Source organism: Dermacentor andersoni, chromosome 2, assembly GCF_023375885.2.
Source record: "Dermacentor andersoni chromosome 2, qqDerAnde1_hic_scaffold, whole genome shotgun sequence".
Lineage (NCBI taxonomy): Eukaryota > Metazoa > Arthropoda > Arachnida > Ixodida > Ixodidae > Dermacentor > Dermacentor andersoni.
The window spans coordinates 197,659,295-197,686,749 of NC_092815.1; the positions used below are offsets into that span (position 1 = coordinate 197,659,295).

The 27,455-nt window shown below is 47.2% G+C and overlaps 1 long non-coding RNA gene across 1 annotated transcript in view; it reads left to right on the plus strand.

The window, feature by feature from the left end:
• Window positions 1-27,455, plus strand: part of LOC129387182 (uncharacterized) — a 117,896-nt gene that overhangs the window by 47,066 nt on the left and 43,375 nt on the right. Inside the window, exon 3 of the long non-coding RNA XR_011892635.1 lies at window positions 25,819-25,904. This is a non-coding gene — a long non-coding RNA (uncharacterized lncRNA). The remainder of the gene's footprint in view (window positions 1-25,818; window positions 25,905-27,455) is intronic.

The following is a 27,455-nucleotide window of genomic DNA, read 5'->3' on the forward strand; positions in this document are numbered from 1 at the left end:
AAGGGTGGGTCTAAAAATAATCTGCAGAAATCTAGTTAAAATTTAACAGTCTCAGAAGAGAACAGCAGTTTACGATAGGTAGCCGATATGAAGTGCTGTGCCACACGTGTCAAACATGATATGTTCTTTTTATGTTACGTCATAGGCAAGCAGCCTATATATATAGTTCGCTGTCACTGAAATAAAACAGTGCGGTACGTGCTCTTGGATCGTCTCCGTCACTCTGCCACCCGCTACAACAGTGGTGGCGGGGGTGACCACCCCGCGGAGCCCCCGCCACGAACAGTGGCGTCTCGGTAGCGCTGGGGAGTCCTGCTGGGTACTGAAAGTAATCGAGTCTACGGAGCATCGGCGGTCATGGCCCTTGCTACGAACCTTGGTACCCCAAGTTTCGACAAAAATCAAGATAAATGGGATATTTACTTGACTCGACTGGAGGCATTTTTCGAAGCAAATGGTATTAAGACAGATGATAAGAAAAGGGCGCTCTTGGTTTCGACACTGTCAACGAAGATGGTAGGCGTTCTTGCTGGACACTGCGCCCCCCAGAAAGTAAATGGCCTGAGTTACAAGGACGCACTTACCATCCTAAACAACCACTATGCGCCGAAGACTAATGAGGTTGCAGCAAGTTACAAGTTCTTTACACGGGATCAGGCGCAAGCTTGCGGATAATTGTCACTTCGGCACCAGTTTGGATCGTATGTTACGGGACCGCATTGTTTGTGGCATCCGAAATCGGGCGGTGCAGCAGACGCTGCTTGAAAAAACAGCTCACACTTGCCCAAGCTGAAACGATTGCCATAGCGGCAGAGACAGCCGCCCTGGAAGTAAGCGCCATGACTAGACCTGATAATGAGGCAGCGGTGTGTACTGTAGCGAGTAAATCGTGCCGATATCAGACCTTCACCAAAGATAAGCAAAGCCATACGGAGTGCGCACGCTGCGGAAACTACGAGCACGAAGCAAGCGACTGTCCGCACGAAAGGGAGCAGTGTTTTCGCTGTCGGAAGACTGGTCATTTCGCAAGAAAATGCCGCTCCCAATCGGGGCTCCGGGCTGGTCGTAGGCGCGATGGCGTCGCTAACGCAGTTCATTATGATAGCGCTTTATCCGAAACGGAGGAAGGCGATATTTCATCAGTCTTCACATTGCAGGAATCACGGGAAGAGAAATCTTTGCTCCAGGCGTTCCGCAGAGTTATCCGCTGGGGTGGCGTGCCCTTGAACATGATTATTGACACGGGATCACCGTTTTCTATCATTCCGCAGGAGGTGTATCTAAAGCACCGTCTGAGTTGGCCGCGCTTATCGAAATGCAAGCACACGCTCAGCTGCTACTACCCATTGTCGGTGAACTGCACCTTGAAGCCCATTTTGCGGGAAAGACTGTACCTGCCACACTGATAGTTACAGGCTGCTCGGGTCCCAGCCTTTGCGGAAGGGACTTAATCCAAGCGTTCTCGCTTTTGCCGTCCGGGTTTCTCGCTACCGTTCAATCGACGTCAGCAGATCCCGACAGCCTCAGGACCGAGTTTTCTGCCCTTTTTGAGCCAGGACTTGAAAACATTCAGGGGCCACCTGTCAAATTTCGCATTCGAGAAGGCGCCCAACCAATGTTCCACAAGGCACGGTCAGTTCCTTATGCTCTTCGTGAAAAAGTGGAAACTGAGCTGGACCGTTTAGTAGAGCAAGGCATATTATCGCCCATAGCACCTTCTGAGTGGGCGGCGCCAATCGTACCAGTACTGAAGAAAGACGGGTCCCTTCGCATGTGCGGCGATTTCAAAACCAGAATCAATGCTGCGTGCATAACTGAGCAGTACCCTTTACCAAACATTGAAGACATTTTCGCGTCGCTACGTGGGGGATCATTTTTCACAACACTTGACCTTAAGGATGCATATAACCAACTCCCTTTGGATGAGGAGGCGAGAAAGTTGGCCGTGATAAACACCCACAAGGGGTTGTTCTGCTATAAGCGTCTTCCGTTTGGAGTTGCCTCGGCTCCCGCGATTTTTCAGCGGCGCATGGAAACAGTCCTGACCGGTCTTCCAGCCGTGCAGGTGTATTTGGACGATGTATTGATAGCGGAACGTCAAGACGATAATGGCTCAGTGCTTCGGGACGTTTTGCGCAGACTTCAAGAAAATGGTGTCAAGCTGAAGGCCGAAAAATGCCATTTTTGCAAAGACTCAATCGTCTACCTTGGCCATCGCATTGACAAAGACGGCTTGCATCCGCTTGCGAAGAACCTAGCAGCAATACGCGACTCGCCACGGCCTACGAATGTGAGCGAACTGCGCTGGTTTTTGGGTCTGTTGACTTATTATCACCGGTTCTTGCCACACATGTCAACAATGCTGGCCGCGTTGTATCTTTTGCTTGAAAAAGAGCATAAATGGCACTGGGGAACGGCGCAGAAAAATTCATATCTCAAGGCTAAACAAACACTTCTGAGTTCGCCTGTTCTGACGTATTTCGATCCCAACCAACCAGTGCGCTTGGAATGCGATGCGTCACCATCGGGTTTAGGTGCCGTAATCTCGCACCGAATTGGAAAATCGGATAAGCCCATTGCCTTCCGTTCACGCACCTTAACACACGCCGAAAAGAATTATTCTCAGCTCGAGAAGGAAGCGCTCGCACTGGTATTCGGAGTAACAAAGTTTCGAGACTACCCTGCTGGGCCGCGAGTTCGTATTGGTCACGGACCACCAACCACTGGTGGGACTTCTACGAGAAGATCGACCTGTGCCCCCAATGGCATCGGCACGTATTCAGAGATGGGCTCTGTTTCTAAGCCAATATTGCTACCGCATAGAGTACAAGGCCGGCAGGGAAAACGCCAACGCGGACGCACTCAGCCGCTTGCTCGTGCCGATAACAAGCGTTTGTCGATCGGGCACCTTACCAGAATACGTGTTGTCTTCAGAGACCCTTGGCAGCTCGTTCGTGCCAACTGATGCCATACGGGCGCTGACAAACGGAGACGATCCAAGAGCACGTACCGCACTGTTTTATTTCAGTGACAGCGAACTATATATATAGGCTGCTTGCCTAAGACGTAACAAAAAAAGAACGAATCATGTTTGACACGTGTGGCACAGCACTTCATATCACTTCTCCCTTTCTTTTAAAACTGCAGTCTTTGCACGGGTCTTCGTTGTCGGGTAGACCTCCGTAAGACCGGCGGACTTGGGGGGAGAGAGAGCCTGCTCGGCTGGGAGGGACGTTGGAGGTGTTGTCGAAGGAACAGGCGCAGCGCCAGTTGGTTCTGGAGTGGCCAGGCTGCACTGTTGAGCTACATCGGTCATACCAGGGTGCATCGGGGATGAAAAGACTGGCTCGGACGCTGTTCTGGTGGCCTGGGTTGGATGGTGAGATCGAAAGCCTTGCACGTTCGTGCGTCTCATGTGTACAAGCTCAGCCAATGCCCCATCGACAGGCTACTATCTGTTGGCCAGAAACGGGAACCAAATTGTCAAGGCTTCACATTGATTATGCCGGACCGATAGAGGGACGCATGCTGTTGATAGTCGTCGACTCGCATACTAAATGTATTGAGGCACTTCCCGTCGAGTCGGCGACCACAGAAGTCACAATAGCGCGGCTTCGAGAATTGTTTGCGCGTTTTGGCTTGCCGCAAACAGTTGTATCAGATAACGGGCCTCAGTTTGCAAGTCAGCAGTTTTCCCAGCTCATGACTGTCAACAACATAACCCATCTACGTATTGCGCCGTACCACCTACAATCTAATGGTCTGGCGGTGCGTGAGGTCCGCACAATAAAGGATGGCCTTCTTAAGCACTCGATGGTGAACGATCTCGAAACAAAACCAGTGCGAGTGCTCCTAGGCTATCGACGTACCCCACTACCGTGCGGCAAGTCTCCTTCAGAGATGCTGCTGAACTACCAAATTCGTTCGCGCTTGGATACTTGCGTCCCTTCTCTACCTCGAAGTTACTCGCAGCCTTCCAGATTCCAGTCCGGCGACCAGGTGTGGGTGCGCAACTTTGGCCAAGGGAAGCGTTGGCGTCCAGGCATGGTCAAGAGCACAGAGGGTTCACGCCTTGTAACGGTTGACACTCCAGATGCCTTAACCAGACGTCACTTCGACCAAATTTTCCGTCGCGTGCCTGTGTCACCCGTGACCCCAAAAGCGGAGGCTCCCGACTCGCTTCAACCCCGCCCGGACAACAAGAATCGGCCCACGTCAACGCCAGAAGGCCGGTACAGCCTGGCCACTGCAGAACCAACTGGCGCTGTGCCTGTTCCTTCGACAACACCTCCAACGTCCCTCCCAGCCGAGCAGGCTCTCTCTCCCCCAAGTCCGCCGGTCTTACGGAGGTCTACCCGACAACGAAGACCCGTGCAAAGACTGCAGTTTTAAAAGAAAGGGAGACGTGATATGAAGTGCTGTGCCACACGTGTCAAACATGATTCGTTCTTTTTATGTTACGTCATAGGCAAGCAGCCTATATATATAGTTCGCTGTCACTGAAATAAAACAGTGCGGTGCGTGCTCTTCGATCGTCTCCGTCACTCTGCCACCCGCTGCAACAGTAGCGAGGCACTGGAAGTGGTATGGGTATAGATCTACTTAGGACAGGTAGTGACCGCGGATCTGGATCATGACACTGAAATAATCAGAAGAATAAGAATGCGCTGGGGTGCGTTTGGCAGGCATTGTCAGATGGTGAACAGCAGGTTGACATTATCCCTCAAGAGAATCGTGTATAACAGCTGCGTCTCACCAGTACTCACGTACGGGGCAGAAACCTGGACGCTTACGAAAAGGGTTCTATTTAAACTGAGGACGACGCGACGAGCTATGGAAAGAAGAATGATGGGTGTAACGTTAAGGGATAAGAAAAGAGCAGATTGGGTAAGGGAACAAGCGGGAGTTAATGACATGTTAGGTGAGATCAAGAAAAAGAAATGGGGGGGGGGATGGGCATGACATGTAATGAGGAGGAAAGATAAGCGATGGCATTAAGGATTACGGACTGGATTCCTAGGGAAGGGAAGCGTAGCAGGGGGCGGCAGAAAGTTAGGTGGGTGGATGAGATTAAGAAGTTTGCAGGGACAACATGGCCACAATTGGTACATGACCCGGGTAGTTGGAGAAGTATGGGAGAGGCCTTTGCGCTGCAGTGGGCGTAACCAGGCTGATGATGATGATGACATGATAGCGTTTGTTTGTTGATGGCGTAATGATTGTGGTAGCCGTGCGGTGGTGGCGCAATCACGATTGAATGACGACAGCATGATTACAGTCAAATGACGAAAAAGGGCTGTCGTATATGTATCAAAGAATGCGGTATGGTGGCATTATGAAGATGGGATGAGGTTGCCAATGATTACGATGGTAAACTACAGCGTGACGGCGACCGCATGACAACAATGACTTTGTGACGATGATAGAGGGACCGTGACGACATGACAACAGTAGGATGACGAAGCCATCGATCACAACTGCATCACAACATAATTATGACAACGAGTGTTAGACGACAGCTGTATGATGATGATGCAATGACGGCGATGGCGTGACAATGGTACAGTGAAAATAGGATGAAGACTAGTGGCTCATGGGGGCAGAGCTTTGATAAAAACTATCACGAAGCCTGTATGACCACGCTAGTGTGACGGCGACGGCATGACCAGTGCCAGATGACGAAAGTGAAGTGACAACGATGTAATGAACATGATGGCTGCACGATGGTAGTCACTTAGCACATGTATGACGACTGTATACGACGATACGAACGACCACATCGTGCTGCCGCGATCGTCTGTAGTCTGCGATTGTTCTATGGTATTTATTTCTCGGTCGGTCCTTGTTTCAGTCGCGCTGTTTCAGCATAGTTCTAATAACAATGAGATCACGACGATGGCGCGACGGCGATGGCATGACGAGAGGGGGACAACGAAGCTGGCAAACACGTGGTGAACCTGGAGCTTTTCATGTCTCCCTACAATTTTGTGATTGTCACTTTTCATCTAATGGCAATATTAGAAGTTGATAAATAATTAAGGCTACTAATCCAAATACGCAGAAAGAAAATTTATTTCGGGTATCTCGAAGTGACGTCAAACAACATTAGCTTGGTTTTGTCTAGATACGTGTATTCGCGTATTCTTAAGCTCTGGCTAAAGTTAGCTGGGACACAAATGGGACACAAATGTAGGCGGGAAGAGCATGTATAGTAAATCTTTGTACAGCATTTTACACGACAGGTACTACATGTAATCTGTGTCAAACCAAACTCTCGGGAAACGAACCACGAAGTGGGCTTCACGCATTTCTCGGACGATTGCGATACTTCCTAATGAAAAATGTTGGCCCATCGCTATACAAGCTTTCATTTCGCGACATATTGGCTTGCGCCGACAATGTGTCTCGTGCGGCACCTTCCATATGGAGCTAAGTGCGGCACGACTGCCTCGCTAATCTGGAGAGCGCGATAACCAACGCGTAGGTGACGCGTGGGTGCGATTCGAAGCAGCTGCCACCGACAGCCCGGCCAGAGGAGGCGTGCTACTCTGGCGCTACCTCGTATTCGGCGTCGCCGCACTATCCTTTTGTTTTCGCGCTTTCACCATGCCCTCTTCATCCGCTTTCCTCGTCGCGTTTTTGAAACCCCGCTGCGCTCTCCGTTCACTCTTTCTGGTTTCGCTGTGCTCGTTCGCTCGTTCGCTCGGTCACGCCGACGCTCGCCACAGGAACGGGCGCCTAGGAGCTGCGCTCAAAAAATGAGAATAAATATTTGAAGAAACAACTAAGTTATGTAAGACGTTAAAAATTATAACCTATATGACTGACCGAATAATATGATCCGAAATGTCAAGAAAATAGAAGTGAGATTATGCCGCACGTCGAGATGCACCAATCCCAGCCCGTCCGCACTAAGAGGCCTAAAAATATTTTCTGGCCTCATTAGCGCACCCACAAAGCCGTTGACGGAATTTGAATCTGCTAGCCGGTGGGATGACGGTGTCCGTCCTCGGCCCCGTAAGTGACCGGGATCCAGGTGCACTGTCGCTCGCCAGACGTGCTTGGCAGAATGCCGAGTATGGCTCAGCTTCAACCCAGCCCAGACCGACAGTTGGGTGATTCGAAAAGTGATTCGGGCCTCATGAGCTTAAAAATTCAAGACCATAAAAAAGTGGTAAACATTTGGTGTTAACGCTGGCTGTAAAGCCTGGCGTAATTATTAGCCTGCAAAATGTAGTAAATTTTGTTACCGGATCCTTATGGAAGCTTAAGTTCTACCGAACGTAATAAATTCGTGAGGAACAAATATTCCAGCGTTACTTTGCAGAGCGGAAACTTGTTTTCAGTACTGCGCGCTTAATTATTATGCGTCTAGCGGCAAATTGTGGTGCTTTGGCGGAACATGAGAGCACTTAATTCCTGTGAAATGCTCCATCTTGTAATACCGTGAACCGAACCACGAGCCTGATTCTTTCTTAGAGTTCATCCGTGCTCCTGCTGCACTGCCAAGTTTCTCTATCATGGATACGGCGCCTTGAACACTCGGCTTGTCTGTGCAAATGAACGCTACATCATCTGCTTCAGCTAACACTTTAACTTCATTACCCAGATTTTGGATGCCATGTGTGAAACTCCTCTGAATCGCGCTGAAGCATAGCGCTTCCAGATGAAGGGGGAAGTGTAGTGGGGGCATTGCCTTGCCTTGTTTCCCGGAGGAGCCAATAGATAGATAAGAGATTGCATTGAGTAACCAAGTTAGCATGTCAATGGGTGTAGGTAAGGCTAATGCGTTTAAGCAAATTAGAGCTGACATTGGCGTGTTCGAGAAGAGAAGGTATATAGGAATGCTTTACACGATCAAAGGTTTCAGCAAGGCTTACCAGGAGCATTGCAAGCTGCTCAGTAGAACCATAGCAGCATTGAAAAACACCAAATTTTCATGCTAGACGAACTTCTTCACTAAAGAATCTTCAAGAAGCAAATATGGGCAAGTGTGCAAAAAATGAAGTTGCTGGGGCTATATCTACGGGATCATTCATTTCCTGATAATTAAAGAGCTTTGAGTTAACTTCTACAGTTACAGAATTCCCAACAATCTTTCCAATAACCACACCATCGGATCAGAACGAAAGTGGTTAGGAAACATAGGACACTCCTCGGGAAGCGATGCATAAAGATACATAAATCCAATGAAAGTGGAAGCAAGAGCAACCTTCAACTCGTGTATAATAGCAAGATACTTGTCCTGAAGCGCCTACATCGATGAGCCCTGCACTTTTGTACTACGCAAGACCCAACTTCACTACTACAGCATCGCTGAACTTTAATCCTGCTGCGATTGGTCTGAACAATGTCAAAATTTTCGCCTCATATAACAAGATGCCGCGTTCGCAGTTAATAGGGCTAGGCAAAGTTTCACATACTCGAATTCTGTTAGCACCGTCAATAGGTGCAAAGACGTTGACTAATCCCCATAACACTCCCTGCCGGACAAAATCGCCACATATATAACGGGTATTTCAGCAAACACTTTAAAAAATGTTACTTGCAGCAATATTGAATTGCATAACGAACTAATTAACGAAAACGCGCTAATTTACACGAAGTTTAGCCGGAGCGTTCACAATGCGGATTCACTTGGAGCTAATTCTCCGAACGACACCAGTTTAGAGGCATAAATACCCGAACTTTGCGGTGAAATTCATTGGCATTCCAGTTAATGTAGTGCTTCAATGCATGGAACGACGTTTTTTTAAGAGAGTAAGTGCAACAACAGTGCATTTTTACCGCAAGATTAACGGTGCATATCTCGTAAATGGTGTCATCCACACAATTCTTTTCAATTGAATATGGCTTGCAGTCTCACCCTCTAGAATTTATAAATTGGAATATGTGCCATAAATCCACTAGTTAAATAGTTATCTAGTTCAATTTTATTAGTTCATAAATTCTGCACTTCATTTTTTTTGTAAGTAATGTGCGCTTTTTCGAGTACACAAGCTCATGGATAGGAATTGTTCTGTCTGGGACAGACAATTTTAAAGAACTGAATTCGTTCAAATACCCTGTACATTGAACTTTAGTGCCCACGTGATAAGGAGATGCTGAACGAGATAGGCCATTTATCAGACACAAGAATCAGCGCGTGGACAACACGAGAGCGTGTAAGAGCCGGATGTTATCGTCAGCGAAAAAAAAAAAAGATCTCTAATCCTTTAGCAGCCTGATCACTCTCAATCTTAGATTGCTGCGGTGATGAAATCTGGACATATTTGAAACATTTCTATGAATGACACTGCGACATTACTTCGAAGCTATGAATGCATGACGGTTACAATGAAATGGCCTAAATACAATATCTAAGTGTTCTGCGCTATTCATGCTTCAGGTCGAGGAAATGGATGCGAACAGAATACCACGTGTCCAATGCTCATTTCTTTAATAAAGCAGCACTCAGAGAAACTTGCTGGTTAAGATGCGCACAACTTATTTAAGTATTCGAGTTGGTATTCTAGGTGTGGAGGAGCTACCCAATCACGTAAAACGTATGAAGGGCACAACACACCAGAAAGAAAATTGTTGACATCGTTATAACTTACCTCAGCCGAACATACGTAGGAACAGAAATTTTCAAAAATATAGCAGTACATGATGTAATAGCGTTGTGGCGGATTTGGAAAAAAAGGTGCTGCCACGTTGCAACGCAAGAACTCTTCATTTCATGCGCAGGCTAGCTGCGGAGATGGCGGAGATTAGGAAGCTTGCGCTTTCACCCTCCTCGCCGCAACCCGCTTTGGCCCCGGTCGCCATGGGTACGTCCGAGACATCCCACGCGGTACGCCCGCCCAAGCATCGAGCGGTAGAGAACAGAGAGGAAGACGAGACTATAAAATTGCTCTCAGAACTCAAGAATACCTTCGCCAGCATACAGGCTAGCTTAGCAAAGGTCCAGGAATCTATAGCGCACCCAAAAATGGGCTTAGGTGCACTCAGTGAACGGATAAGCAAACTAGAGGATGTCGATGCCAGGAGAGAACCCAGCCCTGCTCCTTCGCAGGTCGCAGCACGACGTCATGTACTAGCACCTTCGACGGAGGGCGCGATTCTCAGGGCCGTTCAAGCCTCCTCTCAGCCTAGCCATGGATAGTGCGGACGAGAACTTTAGTATCTGGCAATGGAACTGCAGAGGGTTTCCCAACAAGAAGGCGCTTCTGCCGAAATATTTAAGAACTCTCAAGGTTAATCCTAGACCGATCAGCTTATATAAACCTCTATCAGCTAATATAGATCAGCTATCAGATCAGCTAATATAAAATTAGAGACCGATCAGCTTACTTTCAGTTGCCTACAAACTATTTACTAAGGTAATCGCAAATAGAATCAGGAACACCTTAGACTTCTATCACCCAAAGGACCAGGCAGGATTCCGCCAAGGCTACTCAAGAATAGACCATGTTCACACTATCAATCAGGTGATAGAGAAATGTGCGGAATATAACCAACCCTTATATATAGCTTTCATTGATTACGAGAAAGCGTTTGATTCAGTCGAAACCTCAGCAGTCATGGAGGCATTACGGAACCAGGGTGTAGACAAGCCATATGTAAAAATACTGAAAGATATCTATCGCGGCTCCACAGCCACCGTAGTCCTCCATAAAGAAAGCAACAATATCCCAATAAAGAAAGGCGTCAGGCAGGGAGATACGATCTCTCCAATGCTATTCACAGCGTGTTTACAGGAAGTATTCAGAGACCTGGATTGGGAAGAATTGGGGATAAAAGTTAATGGAGAATACCCTAGTAACTTGCGATTCGCTGATGATATTGCCTTGCTTAGTAACTCAGGGGACCAATTGCAATGCACGCTCACTGACCTGGAGAGGCAAAGCAGAAGAGTGGGTCTAAAAATTAATCTGCAGAAAACTAATGTTTAACCGTCTCGGAAGAGAACAGCAATTTACAATAGGTAGCGAGGCACTGGAACTGGTAAGGGAATACATCTACTTAGGGCAGGTAGTGACGGCGGATACGGATCATGAGACGGAAATAATCAGAAGAATAAGAATGGGCTGGGGTGCGTTTGGCAGGCATTCTCAGATCATGAACAGTAGGTTGCCGTTATCCCTCAAGAGAAAAGTGTATAATAGTTGTGTCTTACCAGAACTCACCTACGGGGCAGAGACCTGGAGGCTTACGAAAAGGGTTCTACTCAAATTGAGGACGACGCAACGAGCTATGGAAAGAAGAATGATAGGTGTAACGTTAAGGGATAAGAGCAGATTTGGTGAGGGAACAAACGCGAGTTAATGAGATCTTAGTTTAAATCAAGAAAAAGAAATGGGCATGGGCTGGACATGTAATGAGGAGGGAAGATAACCGATGGTCATTAAGGGTTACGGACTGAATTCCAAGGGAAGGGAAGCGTAGCAGGGGGCGGCAGAAAGTTAGGTGGGCGGATGAGATATAGAAGTTTGCAGGGACGGCATGGCCCCAATTAGTACATGACCGGGGTTGTTGGAGAAGAATGGGAGAGGCCTTTGCCCTGCAGTGGGCGTAACCAGGCTGATGATGATGATGATGATGATGAAAGTTAAGCCTCAAGTCATGGCTATTAAGGAAGTTGCAACTAGTACTCCTATCAAACTCGCAGGTTACCTGGTAGTATCCTCACATTCAGGAGGTAGGGGAGTTGCTACCCTTGTCAACAAAGGTACAATTGCCTCTCTCGCGACATCGGGGCAGTTGGTGAAGGCATCGAGTACGTCATGGCTGAAATCCTCATGAACCCACCCAGAAATGGCCTCAGAAGAAACAGCCTCTTTATCCTCAACGTATACTGCAGCCCCAGCTACCGCAGGGCGAGGGCGAACTATCTCCTCAAGAGGGCCGTCAGCCTGGCCGGTGCACACCCCCTTGTCGTCGTCGGGGATTTGAACGCCCCACATAGGGTGTGGGGGAACACCCATGACACGGCCAAGGGACGCGGACTGTGGCAGCCTGCGATGGAACTGGACTTGATTCTTATCACCGATAAGGATTTCCCCGCTAGGAGAGGCAACTCCGCATGCCGGGACAACACCCCAGACCTCTGTTTTGTCAAGAACGTAGGGGAGGTCAAGTGGGTCAACACTGCTCTAGACCTCGGAAGTGAGCCCTACGTCATCGAAGTCTTCCTTGCGATTGCCCGCTATAAGACGAGGAAATTCAAGTTGATCGACTGGGACGTTTTCCGCAAGATCAGAGCCGAGCGCGCACCGATGGTCAAGACAGATTTTGAAGGTTGGTGCAAACGGATCAGGCTTGACGCTGCGGCGGCAAGCAAGGAGGTCGTCACTGAGCTCGGCGTTGAGAAGATGGATAGCAGGTTGGCGCACCTGCTGGAATCTAACCAAGCCCTCCTCACGAGATGTAACCGGCGGAAGTATAACAGGAGGCTCCGCAAGAAGGTTTCGGAGGTTAACAGGGAGATCGAACATCACTGCAGAAACCTGTGTAAGCGACAATGGGATGAGCTCTGCGAATCCGTCGATGGTCAGCTCAGATCAGGCAAGAGCTGGGGTCTGCTCAAACACATTCTCAATGAGGGCAGCACCCGATCCAGCCAGAGACGATCCCTCGCGCGAACCATCCACCTCGCTACGGACTCTACCCCGGACGAGTTAATTGTCGACAGGCTCGTAGACAAGTACCTGCCGGTCGCGGATAGCTCTGTCCCCACCCAGGTGCCGGATTACGTGGGGTGTGCAGTGCCGGAGTTGGACCAGGACTTTACCGCGGCCGACATCCGAGATGTCCTCTTCTCACTCAACGTCAAATCTGCCCCTTGCCCAGATGGCGCCACTAACAGGATGCTGAGGAATCTCCATGATGAGTCGATCGACTTCCTCACTGAAAGGATTAATGAAGTCTGGCGTAATGGACAGGTCCCCACACAGTAGAAGGCGGCCTGCACGGTACTCATCCCCAAACCCAGTAAAGCACCAGGAATAGAGAATCGAAGACAAATTTCCCTGACGTCCTGTGTCGGTAAGGCTGCATAGCATGCCCTGCTACAGCGACTCAAGGTGCACATCGCGGCCAATGACATGTATACCCACAATATGATTGGCTTCAGAGCCGGCCTGTCGACGCAGGACGCCATGAAGCTGATAAAGCATCAGATCGTCGACCGGAGCACGGGAGATACCAGAGCCATCCTCGGATTAGACCTGCAGAAGGCGTTCGGCAATATCTCACACGAGTTCCTTCTCCAGTCTATTGCCGGCCTAGGGCTCGGGAAAAGGACCTACGACTTCGTCCGATCCTTCCTTAGCTAGAGAACTGCCAAGCTTAAGCTCGAAGGATACCTTTCGCAAGAGATCGCCCTCGGTTCACGCGGCACGCCTCAGGGTTCAGTCATTTCGCCAACATTATTTAACATCGCAATGATTGGGATTTCTAAGGAGCTCACGAAGATTCAAGGAATCAACCGTACCATCTACGCAGATGACATCACCATCTGGTGCGTCGGTGGGAGCGACGGCTAAGTTGAAGCCGCCATGCAGAGCGTCATCGATGCGACCGAGCGCTTCCTCCGCCCCATTGGGCTCAGATGTTCTCCATCGATGTCTGAGCTACTTTACTAGAAGAAAAGACCCAGAGGCGGCGGCCATCGTGATTGGAAACCGGCGTCCGAAAGCGAAATACGGCTTTTCACTGGTGACGGGTCTCCGGTGCCCAGAGTGGACTCGCTCCGAATATTGGGGATGTATATCGAGTCTAACGATTCCAATGGAACCGCACTCAGAAAGATCACAGCCAAGACGGAGAGTGCTCTCGGCCTCATTCGTAGGATCGCCAACAGGCACCGGGGAATCGAGGAAGACAATCTCATCCGCATTATACATGCTTTTGTTCTCTGCCACCTTTCATACTCGGCGGCCATGCATAATTGGCATGTTGCAGAGAGGAACAAACTGAATTCACTCATCAGAAAGGTCTTTAAGCTTGCCCTCAGCTTACCTGCAAGCGCCCACACCGAAAACCTGTTGAAGCTCGGAGTCCACAACACGCTCGAAGAAATTATCGAGGCACAAGAGCGCTCACAGCTGCTCAGACTGTCCGGCACCCCGACGGGCCGCAAGTCTCTCGACGAGATGGGCATCAATCCTGTCGACCAGTGCCCCGACGTCGTGCGGATTCCCACCGACATCAGGTCTCACCTGCACATCGTATCCCATCCCCGCAATATGCACCCCGCAAACAACGGCGGCAGACGTCGGGCCAGGGGTACAGCTGTACTCGTGCATGTCTGCAATAACCACATTGAGGCAAGCTTCATGGATGCCGCGGCATATGTCTAACAAGAGGCATTCGCCGTCTCCATCGTAGACTCCAATTCAAGGCTCACTTGCTGCGCTACGGTAGGCACTTCGAGGTCCGTGTTAGCCGAACAGGTTACAATCGCGCTGGCTTTGCTCGATGGTCGCAGAGAGGCAACATATAGTGATTCCAAGGGAGCCATTGAGGCCTACCAAACCGATATAGTCTCCCCCCAGGCCCTCCGCATTCTCCAAAGCGCCAAAAGTATCTCTCCGCATTCTCTCATTTAGTTTCCCGCTCACTTGGGGTCCATTTAGGGCTCTCCCTTTAACCCTAACGAGGGCGCACACGAGGCCGCGCGACGACTCACTGACCGCGCCACCTCAGCAGTCCCCCTGCCCCGTGGGGAACCCTTGCTTACGTTTAATAAAATCATCACACACTACTAACTGTCAAGACGGGTATTCCCCCTCCCGCACCCCGCCTTATGCAGGGCGCGGGCGGTTACCGTTCGTCTTCTACAAACCCGTGCGTACCCTAACCTCGCGCTTCTTCATGCTATATACCCTGAAAGATATCCCAGTGCGGACTGTCCTGCCTGTAGAATAATGGCAACATTGGACCATATGTTGTGGGAGCGTGAAGTCATCGGCTCCTCCTTGAGCGAGGATAGCTGGGCTGCGCTCTTGGGCAGCCCCGAACTCAATGACCAAACCCTGGCCGTCCAGAGTGCCCGCGATCGGGCCGTCAAGCTCGGCTTGGCGGTCCCTACGTGGGACTAGCCGGGAGGCGCGGGGTCTCCCCTGCGTCTTCTCTGGACCGAAATAAAGTTACTTCACTCACTCACTCACTCACTCACTCACTCACTCACTCACTCACTCACTCACTCTTCATTTTCTTTCCTCACCCGCTCCTTCCGCTCGCAGCACCACGGACTTCATCGTCGTGGGTACGTCGGCACATAGGCGCTGCGACAGAAGCAAGAACTTCAGCATCAAATGAGAACACAAAACGCGAATACTTAGGAACCGCGGGAGGGCATGACGCCACACCTGTCTGTACTACGAATGTCGAGTGTGCCAAAGTCGAAGACGGTGGGCACAGCTCGGCGTTCACGTGGCGGGGATGCCCAAAGTAAATCTGTGGCAACCAGAGCTTTTTGTAAACAATTCATGGGGGATGTGGTTTTCACCGGAACTCATGTCGAGGTTCCTGGGAAGCGACTTGATACTGATGCCTTTTCTCGGTGTTAATGCCTTTCGGCGCCGTTATTTTTCGTGAGTGGCAAGTCGATGTTGTGCCCGGTTGCACTCAGGCACGCAAACATTCTGGAAATTATTAGCATCGATAAAAGGCATGCCAGTAAGCTATCGCAGGAGACGAAAGATCTGATCAAGAAACGCCAATGTATGAAAGCCTCTAACCCTACAGCTAGAATAGAACTGGCAGAACTTTCGAAGTTAATCAACAAGCGTAAGACAGCTGACATAAGGAAGCATAACATGGATAGAATTGAACAAGCTCTCAGGAACGGAGGAAGCCTAAAAGCAGTGAAGAAGAAACTAGGAATTGGCAAGAATCAGATGTATGCGTTAAGAGACAAAGCCGGCAATATCATTACTAATATGGATGAGATAGTTCAAGTGGCTGAGGAGTTCTATAGAGATTTATACAGTACGAGTGGCACCCACGATGATAATGGAAGAGAGAATAATCTAGAGGAATTCGATATCCCAGAAGTAACGCCGGAAGAAGTAAAGAAAGCCTTGGGAGCTATGCAAAGGGGGAAGGCAGCTGGGGAGGATCAGGTAACAGCAGATTTGCTGAAGGATGGTGGGCAGATTGTCCTAGAAAAACTGGCCACCCTGTATACACAATGCCTCAAGACCTCGAGCGTACCGGAATCTTGGAAGAACGCTAACATAATCCTAATCCATAAGAAAGGCGACGCCAAAGACTTGAAAAATTATAGACCGATCAGCTTACTGTCTGTTGCCTACAATGTATTTACTAAGGTAATTGCAAATAGAATCCGGAACACCTTAGACTTCCGTCAACCAAAGGACCAGGCAGGATTCCGTAAAGGCTTCTCAACAATAGATCATATTCACACTATCAATCAGGTGATAGAGAAATGTGCGGAATATAACCAACCATTATATATAGCTTTCATTGATTACGAGAAAGCGTTTGATTCAGTCGAAACCTCAGCAGTCATGGAGGCATTGCGGAATCAGGTTGTAGACGAGCCGTATGTAAAAATACTGAAAGATATCTATAGCGGTTCCACAGCCACTGTACTCCTCCATAAAGAAAGCAACAAAATCCCAATAAAGAAAGGCGTCAGGCAGGGAGATACGATCTCTCCAATGCTATTCACAGCGTGTTTACAGGAGGTATTCAGAGACCTGGATTGGGAAGAATTGGGGATAAGAGTAAATGGAGAATACCTTAGTAACTTGCGCTTCGCTGATGATATTGCTTTGCTTAGTAACTCAGGGGACCAACTGCAATGCATGCTCACTGATCTGGAGAGGCAGAGCAGAAGGGTGGGACTAAAAATGAATTTGCAGAAAACTAAAGTAATGTTTAACAGTCTTGGAAGGCAACAGCAGTTTACGATAGGTAGCGAGGCACTGGAAGTGGTAAGAGAATACATCTACTTAGGACAGTTAGTGACTGCTGATCCAGATCATGAGAGTGAAATAATCAGAAGAATAAGAATGGGCTGGGGTGCGTTTGGCAGGCATTCGCAGATCATGAACAGCAGGTTGCCATTATCCCTCAAGAGAAAAGTGTATAACAGCTGTGTCTTACCAGTACTCACGTACGGGGCAGAAACCTGGAGGCTTACGAAAAGGGTTCTACTTAAATTGAGGACGACGCAACGAGCTATGGAAAGAAGAATGATAGGTGTAACGTTAAGGGATAAGAAAAGAGCAGATTGGGTGAGGGAACAAACGCGCGTTAATGACATCTTAGTTGAAATCAAGAAAAAGAAATGGGCATGGGCAGGACATGTAATGAGGAGGGAAGATAACCGATGGTCATTAAGGGTTACCGACTGGATTCCGAGGGAAGGGAAGCGTAGCAGGGGGCGACAGAAAGTTAGGTGGGCAGATGAGATTAGGAAGTTTGGAGGATCAACATGGCCACAATTAGTACATGACCGGGGTAGTTGGAGGAGTATGGGAGAGGCCTTTGCCCTGCAGTGGGCGTAATCAGGCTGATGATGATGATGATGATGATGACAAAATAGTGGTCCTGGTTTCCATCCCCATGCCTGTCTTATATCACAGCGTCAGGAGTCCGTTAGTGCGCACTGGGCCGTCGATCGGAGTCGCTCTGACGACGCTGCCATGCTGACGTTCAGCGCGGTGTTGCCGTAGTCGAACTTCACGTCTAGCGTATAAGAGCAAGCCTCGATGCTCGAATTAGCGGCCTGGTAACGACAAGAAATGCCGTGAAATTCCACTGTGCAGGCGTCCGGACGAACGAGGGGTGCCCGCGTTGCTGATGGCGTTCGGAAATTAAACCTCCTGGGAAACTGGCTTCTGAAATGTGCTTCGTACGAATGTAGCCACTACGCGGTGTTCCGCTGCCGAGATCTCCAGATCTTTTTACCAGCGTCACCTGGTTCGAACGCAGGTAGTGCTTGAGAATCACAGGCTAGAGTGGATTACGTAGCTCGAATGACGACAATGCAACGACTACGACGGTGTCGCGAAGAGGAACGTATACCCGCGGTCCACGGCGTAGGAGAACGGACGGATGGACGGAGGGCCGACCGACAGACCCAGGAGCCACCTAAGTTCCTTTGTGGGGGAGAATATATTCGTGCATTCAGCTGTGTCTACAATGCGAAATAAATTGTTCGTAGAATTAAATATGGGAATTTTAGGCCCATACCTGCTTCGCTGTGCGTACTGGAAACATTAAACTCATCAAGTCAACCCCACACGTGTTCCGTTCCATAGGAGTATAAACGTAGCCCCTTTTGCCGTATCGGTCCGCCCACTCGAAGTTCCTCAAGAGGAGCATTTCCAACTTGTGCTTTGGAAATGCATTAAAGAAACCTTCCCAACATAATACCTATACGAGTCTTATGGATCTTATGAGGTTATCAGCAGCAGGGCTTCCGGAGTCAGTGCACGTTTCGGTCGTAGAGGGGCTGCTAAAACGATACGGGTCAGACAGCACAAATAGGCACGCGGAAAGTCAATGGACGGAACGCAGAGGGACTGTAGCGGTAGTGCCCTATCTGCATAGAACGGCACATAGTCTTAAGATAGTGGCTAGCCGGGTGGACACATAAGTGATCTTTTCAGCGCCAGAAAAACTCGCGAAAATATGTCGTTTAGTGGCCACGTACTGTAAGCCAGCTGTCGGATGCTCTACTAATCATCGGAAAGCACCAGTGGGTTGCGTAGAAGCAGTTGTTTATGAACTCCCGCTGTCCTGTGGGAAAAATACATACGACAGAGAAGAAGGTGTCTTAATGACCGGTTACTGTCAGGAATGTCAGGAATTCACTGTCAGGAATGCGGCTGTGCGCCGATGTATGGGTCCTGCCGGGTTATTGCGAAGCACAAGGATGAAGATGTGTGAAAGATTATTGAGGCTCACGCTATCTGTCGGAATAGTGATACGTGTGTTATTGCCCCTTCGGTCGACTTCTTAGATAAGGAGACGGCTTTTTTGGATAGTTAATATTTTGATGAGGTGACGCTACTGTGCATGGGTTAAATAGGTGGGTGTTTCCTCAAAATCAAGTTGGTGAAGTTAGCGCATTGTGGTATCGTCTCCCTTCTGTCCTTGTTCGCTGGCGGTAAATATGCTTTTCGGGTCAGTTTACCAGCACACCCAACAAATGGCAATGCTGATCTGCCCTTATCTGTTAACGACACTAAAGGGAAACACTAAGTCGATGTGGAGTGTTTAAATTCCTTTGCAGAAACCTCGCAACGCTGGTTTCTTGCCAAGAAAAGACTTAGTTTAAGAGGGAATGGTACCTGAACGGTCCGAATGCCTTTTTGCGATATTCAAATATTGCGCCACACAACCGTGGGAGTGGTGGTGACGTTGCATACGCCATCACCGCCTTTTGCTGCCGCCGATGAGTAAAACATTCCCGACAGATGGCAGCACCGAGCCAAGACAGAGCAGCGGATTCGCCGCTGCAACTCCTTTTTGGTCAAGTGGCGTAGACCGTTCGGGCATACCGCGACATCCCATGGAAGTTTAATTCTCTGTTACTTGCAGTTTTCGCCAGCCAGCAAAACCAGCGCAGGAACTATGTGATCACGAATGTAGTGAAACGCGAAAGCGTGCGCGCCGCAGGGTCGAGCGAAAACGAAACCTTTCGACCCTCCACGTCGTTGTCAACGCTAATTTCAATGAGTTCTTTTTTTAAAACATAAAGATGGCACAGGACAAGTAGAATTGTATTTCATATTATAATAAAATAGGAGGATGTTTTTGCAACAAGTAGTTGAGTACTAGTGACAGAATTTAACTGAGGAGTGCTTTCGTCAGCCGGCAAGTACTCTAATGCCCCGGGGGAGGCTCTAAGCGTGTCCCACATTTACTTCTGTTTCTCAATTATTGAGGCTCTGTTCGGGATAATATTGACGCATTAGAGTTTCTCGAGCATTATTTTATCTCTTTAGCTAGACTTGGTATTTGCCTTTAGCGTCCCTTTAATGTCGAATGCAACCTATTTGCACACAACCGCATTCTCCACAAAGAAATCAATTGCCCTGATGACCACATCACCTGAAAGACAACCTTAGAGGTTACTTCAGCGTAGTCTAGCGACTGGCAAATGCACATCAACGAAAAAAAGTCCGCTCGGTTATACATAACTTAAAAAAGCATTCATTCACTTTTAATTATACCATTAATTCAACTAGCCTGTCTAAAGTTAAGGAGCCTAAATACCTAGATGTCACATTGTCACAACATTTACTATGAGATTCTTATATTCAATTTATGACCTCATCTGCACTAAAAAGACTGTGTTTTCCAATAAGACGATTACACCATACGCCAAGTTACTGGCCTATAACACACTTATTATACCCATCCTGGGATGCGCCAATACTGCTTGGTTTCCAGACACGCAGAAAACCTAACCAAACAATAAAGCTAACGAAGAAGTTCGAAGGAGCTGAAGAAGGAGCGCTTAGGGCCATTTTTATAAAATTTAGCCAAACAGACTTGCCCACAGAGCTGCGTAAGAATGCTGGGTTACTAACCATAAAAACCGGGGGAAGTTGGCACGTTTAAGGTAATGTATTAACTAATTCACAACCGCCGAAATATAGACAAGTCTCATTATATTAATCGATGCACATCAAGAACTACCCTACCGAAACACTGCCATACTCTTGCTTCTTACAAATTTCACAGATATGCCCTCCAGTTCTCGTTTTCCCCCTGGTGATCACATAATGGAATAGCCTGACCCCTTTCATTACCAGTAGCACATATTTAGCTTGTTTGTCTAAATTAATTGAAAGCAATTCTCAACACTCGCAATTTTGAAACTGTGTTGTTTTTGATTTATCCTGATTCACTAGCCTCGCAATTTTATAACAGTGTTGTTTTTGCCTTTATCCTCAATAAGTTAAGTGGGAATGTATTATTGTCGTTGCCGTTCACTTTTGTGGATTTTTTGTATGCCTTACAGCCGTCAATTGCGCGTCTTTTGGCTGTATAATTTTTAGTTTTTTTTCGCCTTGTTGTAAAATCACTCTCTTTTTCTTGACCTCCTGTTTTATTGCATATAGGGATTGACAAAATGCATAAATAAATAAATAATAAGTGTAAATAAACAAATCTACTGGCCGCGGTTTTTTTTAGTGAACGCACAACAATCTTCCGGGGCAGTTGACAAGGAAAAGCATGGCAATGACGTCAATGAGTATGGCAAGTAGGGCCTCTTTTGTCAAGTTAACGAAGCTAAATACCAGCGTCGACCCGATGAGCTCGTTTTATGCTACCATTTAGGCAAACCCTTTAAACGCAAGGACAGCGACGAGCATGTATCGTGGCTTCCGAAAGACACTATCTCATCTGGTTGCAATAAATTAGTGCACAAGAATGCTGGCAGCGCGTCCTCGAGGTAAACCCGCCTACAATGTTATGCCATTGCTTGATCAAGCAATGTTTTGAAAACTCAAGGTTGTCTTATCGGAAAATGGACGTGCTTTCTCGACCGAGTGGGTCCAGCAGTGGGCAGATAGCCCGGGTCTTAGCTTACGACGTTGTGTTTCGTTTCAACCGAAAGCAAATGGAAAGACTGGTAGGGATGTCCGCAATATTAAGCAGCTTATCTCGATATACAGAACGCGTAAATGCGGATGGAAATGTTGCCTGGTAATGGCTGTGCCTGGCTAGAATAGAACGCACGCCTGTAGTGTTGCCTGTACCGCGCATTTTGTTGCATATGGCAAATTTTTCATACTACCGGCCTACAAGATATTGTGAATTCACCAGAAGATACAACATTTTGAACACCGCAGAGCCAATGAGCAGCAAAGCGAGAAAGTTCCAATTTGGAAATAGATACCAAGGACACAGGCCAAATATTGCACTGAACAGTCTTGTGCTTTTGTGGAAGGCATGACCAGGCAGCGAAAATTATTCTTGGACCTTTCAAAGTCGTGCAAATATCGGTGCAACAAGGTGTGCGTAATATCGCAGGGTACCTCAATCAATGGCTACATAGACGCCACAGCCGTAAGCTACGTTCAGCACTATCAACCTAGGAGGAGTCAAGAAACAAAATGAGGGAAGTGTAAGGCAGACGCAAAACAATACGTAAAGCGACAGTTCGGTATAAGCAGATACCGAATAAACAGTATTTGTGACCGTATTCGTTCGCGAATTTCCAGTGTCGGTACAAGGTAAAATCACCTACGCTTTAAATGACAGTCATAAGCGGCAGTGAGCACTCGGAGAGCCAACCAAAGGCTCACACATGTATTGGAAGCGGAAAGTCGGGCTGAATCACAGGCGAAAATCGCAAGCACAAATCGAACATTTCCCACACATCATTTATTATCAAAGAATAAGAGCAAATACCACAGAACCTGCCAGCATTCCCGTTCGCTCTCTCCTGCCACTCATGATTCCCGGTATTTAAATAAAGAGCCATTTTTTATAGTTTCTGGGACAGTTCAGTTGTTAATGAAAGTTGAGCGCAGGATTTCTTGAAATCTTGCATGTCCCCCCCCCCCCCCCTGTCCCCAACAAGTCTAGCTATATATACTGGACCTCGTCGCGGAGAGATTTTGTACCATCAGCGCTCTCGGCCACCTACAAGGAAGCCGAAATGCATGGAACGGCGATATTTGCGCGCAGTATCAACAGTAGAGCGCCAAGATTAAAAACATGTCCTAAGGTGATCGTCGCAACTTGTTGAGACATGACTAAATGAACATTACACTAATTACGCAAATATAGCATTGGTGCTTATGGGAACGACTGCACTGCAGTGTATTTGAGTTTCATAACGAGGTACACATTGTGTCAGGCGTCAGGACAGACATTTGTTAAATAGTGAATATGGAATGTGTCTTATGAAAGGACACATAATGCAGAGTACCCTGCCTGCACTGCTCGCTTGCTCATCCACCAGATGACTGACCAGTCGCGGAAATTACAAAAATATTTGTTGTCTCCTGCACTTTTTCTACAATCGCTTCTACTTCTGCCGTGTGCCAAACATTCGATCAATCAATGACTTGCACCGAGAAGTGACAAAAGTTGGACAATTCCTACGCAGATGGCACAATTTCGAAATACAATCGTACAAAAGCTGACGCCAGGACAAACGATATACGGTGAACGCAGACAACCTAGTAAGTTGTCCGCGCTTAAGGTGAACAATGAAAACCTACTTGCTCAGCTTTCAGCGGCACTGGAAATGTGTGTTGTATGGAAAACTGGAGTAAATAACAATAGTTTGTTCTAACCTTGAAAGGTTCTCTAGGGGGGCCAGGATGATCAGGACTTTGTCTGAACAGGACTGGCACGCCTTCGACGCTCTCGAAAAATAAAGATAAAAAACACATTTTTGAGACACTGCAATAATAGAAAGCTACCTCAGAGGTCCCGATATAGTGATCAAATTGAAGATCAAGATTATAATTATCTGCCTATTGTAAAAGTGGGGCAATATTGGGTGCAGCACAGCACGCACGATCTCGTACTGTATATCGAGAATCATATATTAATCTGTAGGTCTCAAATATAACACTACTATGAAGCTCAGAAGCTTCAGTGTGTTGAACTGCAACTATTTCATGGCGCGTGAAATTGCGCGTAGAGTTCGATCCATGCTCTTGGAAGTCGACAGTATGTACAGTTTCTATGACTGAAAAACCTTAAGACGAAAATGTTAAGTTACGCCTTCCAGTGGCTCATACCCGGAAAACGCGCCGTCTAGTACAGGGATGCAAAAATGATGCAAAAGATATATCAGGAATGGCTGAATATTTATAGCAAATATGCAATGCCTGAATATTTATTTATTTATTTATTATATTTATTTAGGAGTACTGTAGCCCTCACTTGAGGGCTACAGTATTGTAAAATTGCCAACGAATGGTCAAAGAAAACAAATTCCCGCACCAGCAAGCTCACATCATAGAGCATTGTCAAACACAAATTACAGGAAGGATGAACGATTATACAAGTGCAATGTATGTTAGAAATGCAAGAATAACAGTAAGCATGATCAATTATTAATTACCCCGTGGCCTGTAATACAATTCTAGTTGAGTATACAACGGTTTAACATTTTGTGCTGTTACAGTGCCGTCCGCCAGGCCATTCCATATGTAAATACATAAAGGACAAAACGAGGGTTGAAAACCATCAAGGCGTGTTTTATAAGGCTGTATACTGGCACTTCGGTTTAAACGCGCACTGTCTTGTAGAGGGGGACGAATGTATGTTTCTTTATTTATTCCTGCTTGATTCCTGATTGTCTGGACAAAGAATTGCAGTCGTTATTTTTCTCGTCGTGTTTCTGGCAGTTCGAAGTCGCAACATTTCAACATGTCTGTTACACAATCAGCTCTTTATGTGAATGAAGAAGCGAAAGAAAGAATAAAGGAAAGAGCAAGGAATAAAGAAAAAGAAAGAATAAAGGAAAGGAACTTGCGAAATAACAAGGAAAGCAAGAACAAAGAAAGAAAGAAGGAAGGAAATACGGAAAGAAAAAGGGAACTGAAGAAAGAACGAAAGCACATTTAGGTAGTGCATTAAGTGCTTGCATGTGTCGTTGAAAAGGTGAACCTACAGCACCGTACCTGTACTTCATACTTCGGTTCGTTATGTCTTGCAAGAAGTCTGACGCTTCTGATGGCATAACCTAATGTATTACCGCGTGTGCTGCAGGCTTTCGCGTTCACGTGTTAAATTAGTGTAACATGTTGTATATACTTTTTAAATGGCATGATGTGACATTACACACGGAACACTGGCCTCCGGAATCAATTGCCTGCAATTCTGTGTTGTCGTTGTGACACGTTTACACGAAGCTTCGTACAATGTGACATATGCCAGATACGTTTCAGCTGTCATGCGCGCCTTTTGCTGACTGCACTACAAGTCCACACTAAGCAACATTGTACATCTAAGGGTGTCTTTTTTGTCTTTAACTCACCCTCTTACATATATAGAAAATGGGGCTTAGGCGAAATATTACGCCAGCTTGAAAGGGCCAGTTTTAGGAACGACATATTTTGTGTGGTCCTATGACGTGCTCGAACGTGGCGCGCATCGCAGAAGAAATAAACCCCTATTGCTTTTTACTCGCTTCCAATGTGGAAAAACTAGAGCACCATGTAATTCTGCATGGTGTATAATCCGCAAGAAAACACCCTTGTATTGCCCTGCTAAAGAGTACACTAATTTGTAAAATTTTCAGATATTAGGCGTGCAAAAAGGGTATTGCGACATCCACCCTAGAGGGCGTAATTTTAAGTATTCTGTAGGTTGTGTCCGCACCACTTGCATTGAACAACTACCACATATGAAACTCGAGATAGCGCAGAGTCGTTGGTTACTCCCTAGCTCCCTAAGCATTTTGTTCCTGAAATATGAAGGTTTCTGCGCTGCAGAAGCATTATTGTGTTCCTTTAGCATCTGCAGTCTGACAGACGGCAGCTTTCCCTTACGTGTGTGTTATGAATGCTTTAACTTATAAAAGAAATATTTGGTGGCTTTGAGTTATTTAGTTAAGCAATCATTTTCTCTTGTGTTATGCATAGCTGCCTCTCCTTCTAAAAGAACTGTAAATGCTCAGTACAAACGAAGCATTTTCAAGAAATAACTTAAGGTAATCTCTTTTTTAAGTTTTAATTTAATGTAATGGTAAAGAATACACAAATTCGGGACCCTATATTTTAAAAGATTTGTTAATATTGAAATACACATAACGGAAATATCGTGAATGTATAACAGAGTCTAGAAGTAACGTTCTTATGTACCATTTTACAGGAGACCTAAACTGTATAACGCTACGCTATATTCAAAGCAAAAGAACCTTATTCGATTCTATCCATTACTGAGCCAAGACACCACAGGTGAGGTCGCTTTAATTTTCCGGCATTTTATGGCTAACATAAATGGGCTGATTGATTCAAGATAACGTTGCTAAATGCAATACAATCCATTGGCGATGTAAAATTTGTTAGAAACGTTAATGCATGTGTAAAAATATAGAAGTGTCAAACTTGTTAACGCTAAACGTAGAAATGCGCTTTGTAGTTCACCGGCCTTGATCTTTAATGGATTCGTGACAACATTTTTACGCGCCTCAATGCAGCCTCGTGAGTATTTATTTTCAAGTGCTCTGAAGCGACTCGCTATCTCCCACGTTTGGCGGTGTCCCGGAGAACCTTGACAGCGAGCTTGTACCTGGCTACAATGGTGGCGTCTTAGGTGTCATGGCGAAAAAAACTGTGAAAACAATTAATCCTCCGTTGATGCTATAATTACGCTTTATATGGAGTGCTTACAATGTTTTACTTTGGTCGAAGAACTAAGTAAGGCACCTTATTCTTAATCCGTCAGCGGTGCCACAAGGTGTAGCAGACAAGTGACTGAATAAGAGCAGAATAGGCACCACACGTCACGCATACGCTGTGCAAAGTGGTAACGTCCGTGGTCTGGGCGTGTAATTCAGCACAGTAGGCGTTATTTTAGTGAAGGTAGCTCGACTTATGAAAGAGACCACACCAGACAGCAGGAACGCCGCCCTCGTGTTGGAAATGACATCAGTTCGTCGTGCAAGCCATCGAATGCGAGGCATCGCCTTAGAACGTGGAACTTAAAAAAAAATAATGACTCTGACCCCTGGAAATGTAACCGAAGGGGTGCTATATTTCACGCTGCAGCACTCGTGAGTGCCAATGACCTTCTACGGCTACATCTCTGCAGGTGTGGAAGAGTGGCTGGCCGAGTTGCAAAGCTTAGCTACGTCAACAAGTGGGACCACACGGAACTCGGGAACGAATAGAGAAGACGCGCTGGGATCATGGTCTGAGTTCCCGCGAAGGCCTTATTCAGAGGAAATAGGGCAGCTTGACTTCCAGTCGCGAGTTTCCAAATCAAACGACAGCGTGACGACGTACGTAGAGGACATGCCGCTTCTCGTTGGCCGTGCCCGCCTTGGCAAATCAGAAAACGATTAGCAAAGTCATCTAATGAGAGGAGTAACGGAAAAGCTCCTTGCTTTCTTGTCCACTGTCTCCGGCAGACTGGCGGTGTTTCTTACCGAAGCCACTACTATGAAGAATACACTTCAGCAGTGATCCAGCACGTTCAACGACAATCAAACGTTGCGCCGACTCAAAATACGTAACTAGGCTTCAGGTACGAAGTCACCTCGCTTTGCGACCTCATGCGCTCTGTGGTTCCCGAAGAGCTGAAAAAAAATGCACGATACGTCCCGTCCTCAATTCAGCTCGCTCGCCTGCATCATGCGCAACAAAGCACAGCAAGCGCGTCCGGCTTCCATGTTTAGCACTGAAGAGCCGCATCTGCAAGTGAGGCCCGGTGCAAGCCTTATGCAGAAATACTGCGATGCCCCGCCCCAGCTGTCACTCTTTGTTTTCTTATTCCACTTGGCTTGG